Raw genomic sequence first — 15,241 nt, forward strand, 5'->3', positions numbered from 1 at the left:
ACAAAACTATCATTTTAGATATTTGACTATTAAAAATGTGTCTTTTTAGACACATTTCTATAGAAAATTCAAATTTTGAGACATCTGTGTACTGTGACTTATTAAACACTTATCTTTAGAAAACTATATTCTTAAGCTGCTTGTCGATAAAGAAAAGTAACTTTTTAGACATATGTCTCCAGAAAGTGTCTTTTTAGATACTTGTCTATTCCAAAGTAACTTTTTATCTATAGAGAGTGACTCTTTTTTTTTAGGAAAGTGCCTTTTTATACATATACATTAATAGAAAATATATAGAAATATATTACTAGAAATGTATCTAAGAAAGTGTCTTTTTAGACACTTGTCTATATAAAAGTAAATTTTTAAATTCGAATCTATAATAAACTTTCGTGTCTATAGAAAATTATGGTGTCTATAGAAAAATTTTGTTTCTATAGAAAATTTTCTTCTTTAAAGATAGTCACTGTGATTTATTAAACACTTATTTATAGAAAACTGTCTTCTTTAGCTACTTGTCAGAAAAAAGTGTCTTTATAAACAGACATATGTTTCCAAAAAGTGTGTTTTTCGTTACTTGTCTATTACAATGAAAGTTTTTGAGTGAAATTAAAAAAGAGAAATGAATTCCTAAAAATGATCTTAATAAAGAGTCTTCTTGGACAATTATCTACATAAAACTGAATTTTTAAATTCGTGTTTATAGAAAACTATCTTCTTTCGAAACTTGTTTAAAAATATCTTTTTAGTCACTTTTCTTTATATACTTGTTGATAGAAAAATATCGTCTTAGACATCTGTCTTTTATCCCCACTTGTTTACAAAATTGTATGCGTGAGATGTGTGATGAGTCTTCTTTAAGTAATTTTCTCTAGGGAAGTGTCTTCATGGACTTTTCTATAGAAAAGTATCTTATAAGACACAGAAAAGTGTCTTTATAGACAATTGCATATAGAATAGTCTCTTTTAGACATTAATCTATAGAAGAGTCTCTTTTTAAACACTTGTCTATAGAAAAGTTTCTTCTTAGAATCTAGTCTATAGAAACGGTCCTTATTTAGACATATTTGTCTGTAAAATAGTATCTTTTTAGACATTTATCTTGGGAAAACTATCTTCATAAGACAAATGTATGTGAAAAAGTGTCTTCTTTAATTGTCTTATTATCTTCTTTTACACCTGTCTAAATAAATATCAGTTTATTAACTTTTGTTATAGAAAAGTGTCTTCTTTAGTTAGTTATTTATAGAGAAGTATTTTCTTAGAGACTTATCTTTAGAAAAGGTCTTCCTTAAACAAATGTCTATGGAAAAGTGACTTCTTAGATATCAGTCTATAGAAAACTGTCTTTTTAGACACCTCAAAAAGTGTCTTTTTTTAATACCTGTCGATAAAAAATATCTTTTTAGTCACTTTTCTTTATATTCTTGTTGATAAAAAAGTATCGTCTTAGACATCTGTCTTTTATCCCCACTTGTTTATAGAAAATTGTATGTGTAAGATGTGTGATGAGTCTCCTTTAAGTAATTTTCTCTAGGAAAGTGTCTTCATGGACTTTTATAGAGAAAAGCATCTTATAAGACACAGAAAAGTGTCTTTATAGACAATTGCATATAGAATAGTCTCTTTTAGACATTAATCTATAGAAGAGTCTCTTTTTAAACACTTGTCTATAGAAAAGTTTCTTCTTAGAATCTAGTCTATAGAAACGGTCCTTATTTAGACATATTTGTCTGTAAAATAGTATCTTTTTAGACATTTATCTTGGAAAACTATCTTCATAAGACAAATGTATGTGAAAAAGTGTCTTCTTTAATCAATTGTCTATAGAAATATATCTTAATAGACACTTGTCTATAGAAAGTGACCTCTCGTGTCTATAGAAAGCTATCATCTTTTACTCTTGTCTACACTTTATTAACTTTTGTTATAGAAAAGTGTCTTCTTTAGTTAGTTATTTATAGAGAAGTATCTTCTTAGAAACTTATCTATAGAAAAGTGTCTTTCTTAGACAAATGTCTATGGAAAAATGACTTCTTAGATATCAGTCTATAGAAAACTGTCTTTTTAGACACCTGTTTTCAAAAAAGCGTCTTTTTCAATACCTGTCGATAAAAAATATCTTTTTAGTCACTTTTCTTTATATACTTCTTCATTGAAAAGTGTCGTTTTAGACACTTGTAAATAGAAAATTATCGTCTTAGACATCTGTCTTTTATCCCACTTGTTTATAGAAAATTGGATGTGTGCTGAGTCTAAAAAAGTGTCTCCTTTAAGTAATTTTCTCTTTTCATGAACTTTTCTATAGAAAAGTAACTTATTAGACACATAGAATAGTACATTTTAGACATTCGGCTATCGGAGAGTGACTTTTTACACACTTGTCTACAGAAATATTCATTTTTAGAATCTAGTCTATAGAAACGATCCTTATTTAGACATATATGTCTGTAAAAATGTATCTTTTTAGACTCGTGTATTGGGAAAAGTATCTTTTTTAGGGACTTTTCTGAGGAAAACTATCTTCTTTATTCTATTGTCTATAGAAATATGTCCTAATAGACTTATGTCTATAGAAAGTGACTTCTTAGAGATTTGCCTACAAAACTATAATGTTTAAAAAGTCTGGCAACTCTGTAATGTATAACAAAATTTTATATTCACATGTTTTTTCTATTCTAAATGATTAACAATTTTTGTTTTTTGAACAAATTGTTGTTGTCGTCTTTTTTTTATCAAGTTTAAATTCTCTTTATTGTTTATTTTATATTAATTTAAATGTTTTTTTATATTAAATTTATTTACACAATTACAAAAATATATATAAAAAATTGTTTAAAATACGGCGCGTGATTTATTCATTAATTTTGGGCTTTTTGTTATTAAACATGAAATTTAATTGTCATTTAATTTTGACTTGTTGGCTTAAAGTTTTTCAAAACAATAAAAAAATGTAAATTATTATAAAATTGTTTATAATAACTTGTTTAAAAGTTTATGAACGTAAATGTAAAACTATTATATTTCAAAGTATTAGGGAGCAAAGATTAGAATTTGTAAGTGGTAAAAAACAAGTTTTAAAAATTTATCTATAAATAGTTAAAAAATATGTTTTTTTTTATTTAATAATTAAAATTTTACTTTCAAGCTACAAATTTAAAATTTTGTTTAACGTCTTAAGTCAACAACTACCGGTAAATTACCAAAAAACAGAAAAATAGGGCGTGTATTAGCAATTTGCTAAATGTTTAATTTGTGTCAATATTTATATAATAACAAATTTATAGATTAATTTATTAATAATGCTATTTAATTATTAGACACTATTCTTAAGAATTTAAAGTTTCTAACGGTTAAACGCGTCATTAACAAGGTGACACCTTTTCTATAGAATTTAACGTATTTTAGGTGAAATTTTCTACAGAATTCTCTACATAACCTTGAGTTAATTACTAGAGGTCATAATAGTTAACACTTTAGCAACAAAATTCAACTTTAGCTAATAAGCAATTAAACCTATAACAAAGTAATTGCTATGGTAATGGTATGATATTATAACCTGTGACATGCCTTAATAATTGCTGTTTGTTGTCATAAGTACTACATATAGTAGTTATTATTTGTATCACTTAAATATACATTATTCTTTATTTCATATTTACTATATTTATGTTATTTTTTTATATAAAATTTTTGTGCCATTTTTTTAAACATTTAATTTTCTAAAGATATAAAGTCATTTATTATGTCTATTTGACAACTACAAAAGAATTTTTATTTTTTTTGCTCATGTATTTTCTTATATATTTTTTTCCTTTCTAATAAATTTATACAAAATTTTCTCTATTGAAAAGTTAAATAAAATTAATTATTTTTTATGACACTTTTCAAGTAGAGTTTTTTCTGTTGAATAGTATATTTAAATAAAAGTTATATAATTATAATTACAATTAGAAATGATAGTATTTAAAGGGATTATAGAAAGTTCCTGATTTAAGAAATTGTATAAAAACTGTAATAAAAACAAGTAAGAAATTATAGTCGGGCGAGGCCGACCATATAATACCCTACACCTTTGACAAAAATATAATGTGATTTATTTGCCATAATAAAGCATTTAAATTGAATTGTACCTTGCCTCAGATATACATACTTAAGCCGTTTATTGTTGAATAAAATTGTGGACATTTAAGTGAAATTTTGATGGGGGCTTTTCATAGGGGCTAGGGTCATATGAGGACCTATTATTATGGAATTCGTGAGGGTTATCAAATCTTGTATAGAACTTGGTTTTTGCAGCTTTTTGTCGAGATATGAGTATATTAAACATAATTATGAACTTAAAAGGCCTATTCGGCGGGTTCAGTTGTGTGGGGGCTAGGTGAAAACCATAAACCATTATCAACAGGCTTCGTTTACGGTACCATAAAAGATCATGTGCCAAATTTCATTGAATTATCTCCAAAATTGCGACCTGTAGTTTGATTACAAAGTTTAAAAGTCCTATTCGGGGGGTTCAGTCGTATGGGGGCTAGGTGAAATAACAGACCGATGTTAACCATTTTCAATAGACTTTGTCTACGGTACCATAAAAGATCATGTGCCAAATTTCATTGAATTATCTCCAAAATTGCGACCTGTAGTTTGATTACAAAGTTTAAAAGCCCTATTCGGAAAATGATTCTGAGCCGATTGGTATACTTTAAGGTGGGTATAGGACCAATATTATTGTGCGTTACAAACATCAGCACAAACACAATATATGGACCTTATATACGTCAATTATGTACCGATACTCAAAAAATTTTTAAATAGATTTTGTTTTTTATAGAACTTGTTTATGTAAAATTTAAATAAATTTAAAAAATTAAATTTAAATATTTTTAATTAAGGAAAATTCGTATGTTAATAAGCAAAACCCTTTCCTAAACGGAACCTTTTATAGGGGCTAGACACAGTTCTAGATCAAATATCATTAAATTCGGAATGAAGAATGAATGTTTTTTTTTCGAAGGGGACCTTATATAGGGGTAGGGCTAATTATGGAACGATCCTCATAAAATTTGGTGGAGATATTTAGCTCTTATAAAACTGATTTATGTATGTAAAATATCATTACTGTACTCATACTTTTTAAACAGTTATGACGGTTAAATCTGTTTTTCGGGGGTCCACTTGTATGGGGGCTATCCAAAAACGTGGACCGATATTGCCCATTTTCAATACCAAAGAAACCTTATCAATAGAGAATATTTATAAAAAATTTCAGCTGTCTAGCTTTTTCCCATGCGGACATGGCTTGATCGTCTTAGAATTTAATAAGGTCGTGGAGGTCTGTGACCACTATTTCGATGTTTTATTCAATTCTGTTTCTTGTGAAAAGAATTGATCCAATATTTAAAAGCTATTAGTTAGTTAGTTAGTTAGTTAGTTTTAGTTTGTTACATAGTTAGTTAGTTAGTTAGTTAGTTAGTTAGTTAGTTAGTTAGTTAGTTAGTTAGTTAGTTAGTTAGTTAGTTAGTTAGTTAGTTAGTTAGTTAGTTAGTTAGTAGTTAGTTCGTTAGTTAGTTAGTTTAGTTAGTTAGTTAGTTAGTTAGTTAGTTCGTTTTAGTTAGTTAGTTAGTTAGTTAGTTCGTTGTTAGTTAGTTAGTTAGTTAGTTATAGTTAGTTAGTTAGTTAGTTAGTTAGTTAGTTAGTTAGTTAGTTAGTTAGTTAGTTAGTTAGTTAGTTAGTTCGTTAGTTAGTTAGTTAGTTAGTTAGTTAGTTAGTTAGTTAGTAGTTAGTTAGTTAGTTAGTTAGTTAGTTAGTTAGTAGTTAGTTAGTTAGTTAGTTAGTAGTTAGTTAGTTAGTTAGTTAGTAGTTAGTTAGTTAGTTAGTTAGTTAGTTAGTTAGTTAGTAGTTAGTAGTTAGTTAGTTAGTTAGTAGTTAGTTAGTTAGTAGTTAGTTAGTTAGTTAGTTAGTTAGTAGTTAGTTAGTTAGTTAGTTAGTTAGTTAGTAGTTAGTTAGTTAGTTAGTTAGTAGTTAGTTAGTTAGTTAGTAGTTAGTTAGTTAGTTAGTTAGTTAGTTAGTTAGTTAGTTAGTAGTTAGTAGTTAGTAGTTAGTTAGTAGTTAGTTAGTTAGTTAGTTAGTTAGTTAGTTAGTTAGTTAGTTAGTTAGTTAGTTAGTTAGTTAGTTAGTTAGTTAGTTAGTAGTTAGTTAGTTAGTAGTTAGTTAGTTAGTTAGTTAGTTAGTTAGTTAGTTAGTTAGTAGTTAGTAGTTAGTTAGTTAGTTAGTTAGTAGTTAGTTAGTTAGTAGTAGTTAGTTAGTTAGTTAGTAGTTAGTTAGTTAGTTAGTTAGTTAGTAGTTAGTTAGTTAGTTAGTTAGTTAGTAGTAGTTAGTTAGTTAGTTAGTAGTAGTGTAGTTAGTTAGTTAGTTAGTTAGTAGTTAGTTAGTAGTTAGTTAGTTAGTTAGTTAGTTAGTTAGTTAGTTAGTAGTAGTTAGTTAGTTAGTTAGTTAGTTAGTTAGTTAGTTAGTTAGTTAGTTAGTAGTAGTTAGTTAGTTAGTTAGTTAGTTAGTTAGGAGTTAGTTAGTTTAGTAGTTAGTTAGTTAGTTAGTAGTTAGTTAGTTAGTTAGTTAGTTAGTTAGTTAGTTAGTTAGTTAGTTAGTTAGTTAGTAGTAGTTAGTTAGTAGTTAGTTAGTTAGTTAGTTAGTTAGTAGTAGTTAGTTAGTTAGTTAGTAGTTAGTTAGTTAGTTAGTTAGAGTTAGTTAGTTAGTAGTTAGTTAGTTAGTTAGTTAGTAGTAGTAGTTAGTTAGTTAGTAGTTAGTTAGTTAGTTAGTTAGTTAGTTAGTTAGTTAGTTAGTTAGTTAGTTAGTTAGTTTAGTTAGTTAGTTAGTTAGTTAGTTAGTTAGTTAGTTAGTGTCAAATTGAATATTTTGTTTCTTTTGTTTTTCTAAAACCTATTTAATCTTATTTTGTGCTAAACATAAAATAATTTGTTATAAAATATTTTATAACATTTATATTTCACCCTAAATAATTGAAAAAACAAAAGGCTAAATAATTGAAACAAAACTAAATAAACCGTTTTTAGAAATAATTAAATAAATAATGAAATTGAAAATTATGTTGTTTCAAGGAAGTAAAATTTGTTTTGAAAATGCATTTGATTTTATCACATCAACAAAAATAAAGATTTATTTAATACAAATGTTTTTTAGTGTTTTATTATGGGTTTTAGGTATTTTTGTTAAATTTTGGTAAAATAAAATTAAACAAGTTTTTGTTTGTGTTTGTAAATTACGGCTTCATTATAAATACAACCAAAATTAGTACGTGTATGACGTTTTTGTTGTTGTTTGGCTGTCTGTGCTGCATACAAACTAATTGGGGAAGTTTTCAGTTTGAGATTTAGTTTGTTTTGTGTGTTTTTTTAAATTCTGTCTCAGAGTTTTTTTTAATTTTTTGGGGAAATAATTAAGTTTCCTGCCACAAAACAAATGTACAAATACAAAATTGATGAAAAAATCCCATAAAATGTGTAAATTACTCGAGAATAACAAAAAAAAAAAAAAATTGTATTGTTTTTAACGAAACATGACTAAACAGCAGATGTGTAGAATTTATTTTTAAAAATCCAACTGTTAAAGTTTCCTTAAAAAGTTTTAATTTGTTGTGATTCTTCCTGAATCATTTCATTTGTTCTGCTTTTATTTTAAATTTTCTAATGGACAAACATACTTACATACATACATATACATACATAAATATATTTTAATGTATTCACTAATAAGTATTAAATTCAATAAAATCCATTAAATATTTATTTGTTTGTTAAAACGATTATTTTATTTTTTTTTTCGATTTTATCACTCATGTGTTAAATTTTCCATAGATTTAAGTCGAGCACATGATGTTAGCAACGATGATTAAAGTGTGATTAAATACTAAGCCATGGGTTGCTGCTAGCTAATGCATCAATTTACATATGGAGAACATTATGTATTTAACGCTTTAAGTGAGGAATGGAATTTTTTCTTAAAAAAAATGGAAAAAACCTTATCGGGTCATATTCATTTTTCCCAAGTTTAGCATTCGACCATATCCTAATCATTCATTTTAGCAAACTAGCAGTACAAAGTTTAAAATATAAAATTTTAATAATCTAACTAATAAGATAACTTCAAATTTATTATACCGCCCAATATTTAATTTTTCTGCGTGAGAAATTTCAAATGACAAAATGTTACTAAAATTAAAATTTGATTTAATCAATATTTTATTTTTATATTCGCACGCATTCGAAACGACACTTTAATATCTCCAAAATATAACGATATATTTATGACTTTCTAATTATGCTGTTATACGCCGAGTAACTAAGATTATGAAGTCATTGATTGGTCCTGTTTATATATTTAGCCTATTGTCATCATTTTTTAAATGGTCCCTTCATAAATTCATATATTAATTTTCAGGCCTTTATCATCAAAATGACCAACAAATTGTTCGTTTTAAAACGATTCATTTCATTCGAATAACTTATATGTACATTAGACTGGCTGACTAAAACTAGAACTGAAAAAGAACAGAAATAGAACAGAATTAGAACACAACTAGAACTGGACTAGAACTGAAACTAGAAACTGAACTAGAACTGAACTAGAACTGAACTAGAACTGAACTAGAACTGAACTAGAACTGAACTAGAACTGAACTAGAACTGAACTAGAACTGAACTAGAACTGAACTAGAACTGAACTAGAACTGAACTAGAACTGAACTAGAACTGAACTAGAACTGAACTAGAACTGAACTAGAACTGAACTAGAACTGAACTAGAACTGAACTAGAACTGAACTAGAACTGAACTAGAACTGAACTAGAACTGAACTAGAACTGAACTAGAACTGAACTAGAACTGAACTAGAACTGAACTAGAACTGAACTAGAACTGAACTAGAACTGAACTAGAACTGAACTAGAACTGAACTAGAACTGAACTAGAACTGAACTAGAACTGAACTAGAACTGAACTAGAACTGAACTAGAACTGAACTAGAACTGAACTAGAACTGAACTAGAACTGAACTAGAACTGAACTAGAACTGAACTAGAACTGAACTAGAACTGAACTAGAACTGAACTAGAACTGAACTAGAACAGAACTAGAACTGAACTAGAACTGAACTAGAAAAGAACTAGAACAAAACTAGAAAAGAACTAGAACAAAACTAGAACAGAACTAGAACATAACTTGAACAGAACTAGAACAGAACTAGAACTAGAACTGAACTAGAACTGAACTAGAACAGAACTAGAACAGAACTAGAACAGAACTAGAACAGAAATAGAACAGAACTAGAACAGAACTCGAACAGAACTAGAACAGAACTAGAACAGAACTAGAACTGAACTAGAACTGAACTAGAACAGAACTAGAACAGAACTAGAACAGAACTAGAACAGAACTAGAACAGAACTAGAACAGAACTAGAACAGAACTAGAACAGAACTAGAACAGAACTAGAACAGAACTAGAACAGAACTAGAACAGAACTAGAACAGAACTAGAACAGAACTAGAACAGAACTAGAACAGAACTAGAACAGAACTAGAACAGAACTAGAACAGAACTAGAAGAGAACTAGAAGAGAACTAGAACAGAACTAGAACTGAACTAGAACTGAACTAGAACTGAACTAGAACTGAACTAGAACTGAACTAGAACTGAACTAGAACTGAACTAGAACTGAACTAGAACTGAACTAGAACTGAACTAGAACTGAACTAGAACAGAACTAGAACTGAACTAGAACTGAACTAGAACTGAACTAGAACTGAACTAGAACTGAACTAGAACTGAACTAGAACTGAACTAGAACTGAACTAGAACTGAACTAGAACTGAACTAGAACTGAACTAGAACTGAACTAGAACTGAACTAGAACAGAACTAGAACAGAACTAGAACAGAACTAGAACAGAACTAGAACAGAACTAGAACTGAACTAGAACTGAACTAGAACTGAACTAGAACTGAACTGGAACTGAACTAGAACTGAACTAGAACTGAACTAGAACTAAAGTAGAACTGAACTAGAACTGAACTAGAACTGAGCTAGAACTGAACTAGAACTGAGCTAGAACTGAACTAGAACTGAACCAGAACTGAACTAGAACGGAACTAGAACTGAACTAGAACTGGTCTAATGTAAATTACCTACGTACTAGTGGTTGGTCTAATAAGTAAAATTTCTTTTTTGTATTTTTATCAGCAAATTCCATTCCGTTGAGGGTACTTTTGGATCGTGGGATTTGACAAATTAATTAATTGCTTTGTTAAACAATTTCTAACAATAGTACAAGTGTTTAATAATAAGTATATTTAGTAAGTAGCAAATAGTAGAAAGATAAGCTACAGTTAAACTTAACTAATTGTATTAAATTTGAAATGTTTTCAAATAAGGCAAAATCAAAGGTGTTGCTATTTAAGTTGTTGTAAAGATATAAAATTTGGATTGCGGTGTTTTGATTAATATGTTTTTAATAGAATTTTGATTGAATAAACACTTATTAGATATCAAGAAATGTATAAGCTAGATTATCGTAAAAGATTAAAGTTAAGAGTACTTCAAATACATGATTATTGAAATATTAATATTTATTTCAGTGAATTTTAAATTTACATAAAACAGAACAATTTATTCTTATCGCCCATAATTAAATTTTTTTATAGGCAAAGAATATTTTACTAATTTTGTTTTGCCAAAAAAAAAATCTAACAGTAAAAAATTATCATTTAAAAAAATTACCTCATTAACGGAAAACACAATAAATCAACAAATAAATTAATAAAAATTATTAATTAGAACAACCAGCACATGATAAATTATGTGCCTCCATGATTTTATGAATTGTTTGAAAGAGTCTTAACTCTGGGGCTGTCGTCGCAATGACTTATTAGCAGCAGGCAATAATCGTCATTCCTATCGGGTTCTCTTACAGTTGTGTTATGAAAAGTGGACTAAATGAAATGTTTTCATTTCACTTTCCTGTGTGATTTCAAATTTTTTATTATTTTACCCTTAACTGTTTATCTATATATATAAAATTCTAACGTTACTGACTGACTGACTGACTGACTGACTGACTGACTGATTCACTGACTGATTCATCATCGCACAGCCTAAACGGTTGAAGCTAAAGAGCTGAAATTTGGACAGGAGGTTGGTCTCCCGCCAAATAGATCCACTAAGACGGGATTTTTGGAAATTCGAATGTTTAGGGGGTAAAAAAGGGTAAAAACGGGTAAATTCGGTAACCTTATATCTCCTAAACTAGAAAAGATACAAAAACAGTTTAAAGCTTATCGCCGTTCATTTAAAAAATAAACGGACAGGTGTCTGGTACTTTTTTAAAATTCGGCCCCTTTAGGGAATAAACGGGTAAAAACTGTATTTTGGTACTTTTTTCGCACCCCATGTATCTTTTAAACCAGTGCACATTCAAAAAATATTTTTGACTCCTTCATAACTTAACGAAAAAATAAAAATATGAATTTAGTACTTTTTGGATATTCGGACGTTTAAGGGATTAAAATTGTACCTATTTTTGGTACTTTTTTCATAAAACATTGTTTTTGGTTTATTAACTTATACATATGAATACATAATAACAGGCTCCCACTACGATGTTGCAACTTTTTGGAATAGAATTTTTATTTCGTTAATGGGGAGGAAAAAAGTACCAAAAGGGGTAAAAACGGGAAATTTGATTTTATTCAACCACAATGATCCAATTTAGATAAAATTTTTAAATTTAGAAACACTAAATATCCTAATGGGGTGTTATTTGGAACCCCGGTATCAAGTGATATTTTTTGGTACTTTTCATTCTCCAACTGGTCCTTTTTGAGTTTTCTATGATATTGAAATAGAAACATGAAATTAATAATAAAGGGACTTTTCGCTACTTTTTCGTTCTACACAGGTACTTTTTTGAGTTTTCTTTAAAATTAAAGCTAGAAACATGAAATTAAGCATGTAGAGCTCGGAGTAAATGAGAATCTATAAAATGGGACTTTTTGGTACTTTTTCGTTCTTCAAAAGGTACTTTTTGAATTTTCTATAATATTGAACCTAGAAACATGAAATTAAACATGTAGAGACCGGAGTAAATGAGAATCTATAAAAGGGGACTTTTTGGTACTTTTTCGTCCTTCGACTGGTACTTTTTGAGTTTTCTATAAAATTTAACCTAGAAACATGAAATTAAGCATGTAGAGCCCGGAGTAAATGAGAATCTATATAAGGGACTTTTTGGTACTTTTTCGTCCTTCGACTGGTACTTTTTGAGTTTTCTATAAAATTTAACCTAGAAACATGAAATTAAGCATGCGGAGGCCTTAGTTAATGAGAATCTATAAAAGCGGACTTTTTGGTACTTTTTCGTCCTTCGACTGGTACTTTTTGAGTTTTCTATAAAATTTAACCTAGAAACATAAAATTAAGCATGTAGAGCCCTTAGTAAATGAGAATTTATATATATCTATTTTTCGTCTTTCGACTGGTACTTTTTGAGTTTTCTATAAAATTTAACCTAGAAACATGAAATTAAGCATGTAGAGCCCTTAGTAAATGAGAATCTATAAAAGGGGACTTTTTGGTACTTTTTCGTCCTTCGACTGGTACTTTTTGAGTTTTTTATAAAATTTAACCTAGAAACATGAAATTAAGCATGTAGAGCCCTTAGTAAATGAGAATCTATAAAAGGGGACTTTTTGGTACTTTTTCGTCTTTCGACTGATACTTTTCGAGTTTTCTATAAAATTTAACCTAGAAACATGAAATTAAGCATGTAGAGCCCGGAGTAAATGAGAATCTATAAAAGGGGACTTTTTGGAACTTTTTCGTCTTTCGACTGGTACTTTTTGAGTTTTCTATAAAATTTAACCTAGAAACATGAATTTAAGCATGTAGAGCCCAAAGTAAATTAGAATCTATAATAGGGGACTTTTTGGTACTTTTTCGTCCTTCGACTGGTACTTTTTGAGTTTTCTATAAAATTTAACCTAGAAACATGAAATTAAGCATGTAGAGCCCAGAGTAAATGAGAATCTATAATAGGGGACCTTTTGGTACTTTTTCATCCTTCGACTGGTACTTTTTGAGTTTTCTATTAAATTGAACCTAGAAACATGAAAATAAGCATTTAGAGCCCGTAGTAAATGAGAATCTATAAAAGGGGACTTTTTGGTACTTTTTCGTTCTTCTAAAGGTACTTTATGAATTTTCTATAATATTGAAAATAGAAACATGAAAGTATGCATGTAGAGCCTGGATTAAGTGAGAAACTATAAAAGGGGACTTTTTGGTACTATTTTGTTCTTCAAAAGGTACTTTTTGAATTTTCTATAATATTGAACCTAGAAACATGAAATTAAACATGTAGAGCCCGAATTAAGTGAGGACCTATAAAAGGGGACTTTTTGGTACTTTTTCGTTCTTCAAAAGGTACTTTTTGAATTTTCTATAATATTGATCCTAGAAGCATGAAATTAAGCATGTAGAGCCTGGAGTAAATGAGAATCTATAAAAGGGGACTTTTTGGTACTTTTTCGTTCTTCAAAAGGTACTTTTTGAATTTTCTATAATATTGATCCTAGAAGCATGAAATTAAGCACATAGAGCCTGGAGTAAATGAGAATCTATAAGAGGGGACTTTTTGGTACTTTTTCGTTCTTCAAAAGGTACTTTTTGAATTTTCCATAATATTGAACCTAGAAACATGAAATTAAGCAAGTAAAGCCAAGATTAAGTGATAACCTATAAAAGGGGACTTTTCGGCACTTTTTCGTTCTTCAAAAGGTACTTTTTGAATTTTCTATAATATTGAACATAGAAACATGAAATTAAGTACGTAGAGCCCGGAGTAAGTGAGAACATATAAAAGAGGACTTTTTGGTAATTTTTCGTTCTTCAAAAGGTACTTTTTGTGTTTTTTATAACATGAAATTAACCATGTGGAGCCCGGAGTTAATGAGAATCTATAAAAGGGGACCCTTTGGTAATTTTCTATAATATTGAACTTAGGAACATGAAATTAAATAAAAGAGGTCTTTTGTTACTTTTTCGTACTTCATTGGTACTTTTTGAGTTTTCTAAAATATTGAATATATAAACATAAATTTAAATAGGGGACTTTTTGATATTGCAGATATATACATTTACAATAATATTTATTTTATTTCATTACGATGAGGGTAGCGAAGCACACTGGGTATAGCTAGTAAACTATAATTTTAAATGCATAGAATTTGCAAAAAAAAAATATTTATCATTATTTAGCTTTTTGTTATTTTTATTAAATAATGGGAAATTGATTTATTAATTTTTTCAAATATTTTGCAGCAAAAACAATTACCTTTAACACGAATTTTTTTTATCAATAAATCATAAAAATAATAGATTGTATTATTTCAAAAATAGGATCATTAAAAAGGGCTTGTTAGAGACCTTTGAGCCAATTATAAATTTTATTTGTAAAATTTGTAAAACATTTTTATATGCAAAAAGCTTAAAGCACAAAGAGACATGCTGTCTGGAATTTGATATTTAAACTGAACAAATACAGAACTTTATTTCGTTTATTTATGGATTTGTTGGAATATACTTACTATCAGAGTTCAATAATATTCATTTTTTTATCGCTGTGCCTTCCTAAGTACATCTGTTTGTAACTGTACCTCTTGCCGTCCAACGTTTACGACACTCTTACCTGCGATTTGTACCGAAGTTCAACAAACTTCGAAAATTTGTTTATGTGCAACAAATATCAAAACGTTTGTACAGCCGCCACCGCATCGTATTCATAAATAAACGCTTTTTTTTCGCAAATTAAATTAATATGTTTATTTTGTGTTCTTACCTGTTTCTTATTATATTTACGTGCATAAATATAATGAAATCAGACCAAGACTTCTGAATAACAAATCGATTTTTGTGACATTGAACTCTTAATAATGCAGAAATTTTTAATATTAAAGTTATTTTCACTGACGAATCGAGATAAGTTTTTGTGTTGAAGTCTTTATTAATGTGAAGTAGAACGAAACTAGTACTAGTCCAGAACTGAACTAGAATTGAACTGGAACTGAACTGGAATTGAACTAGAATTGAACTAGAATTGAACTAGAACTGAATTAGAACTGAACTGGAACTGAACTAGAATTGGAACTAGAATGACTAGAACTGAACTAGAACTG

This window comes from Lucilia sericata, unplaced genomic scaffold, assembly GCF_015586225.1.
Source record: "Lucilia sericata isolate MDLA Ls3-8-SP2 unplaced genomic scaffold, ASM1558622v1 Contig002152F_arrow, whole genome shotgun sequence".
In the NCBI taxonomy this organism is placed as follows: Eukaryota; Metazoa; Arthropoda; class Insecta; order Diptera; family Calliphoridae; genus Lucilia; species Lucilia sericata.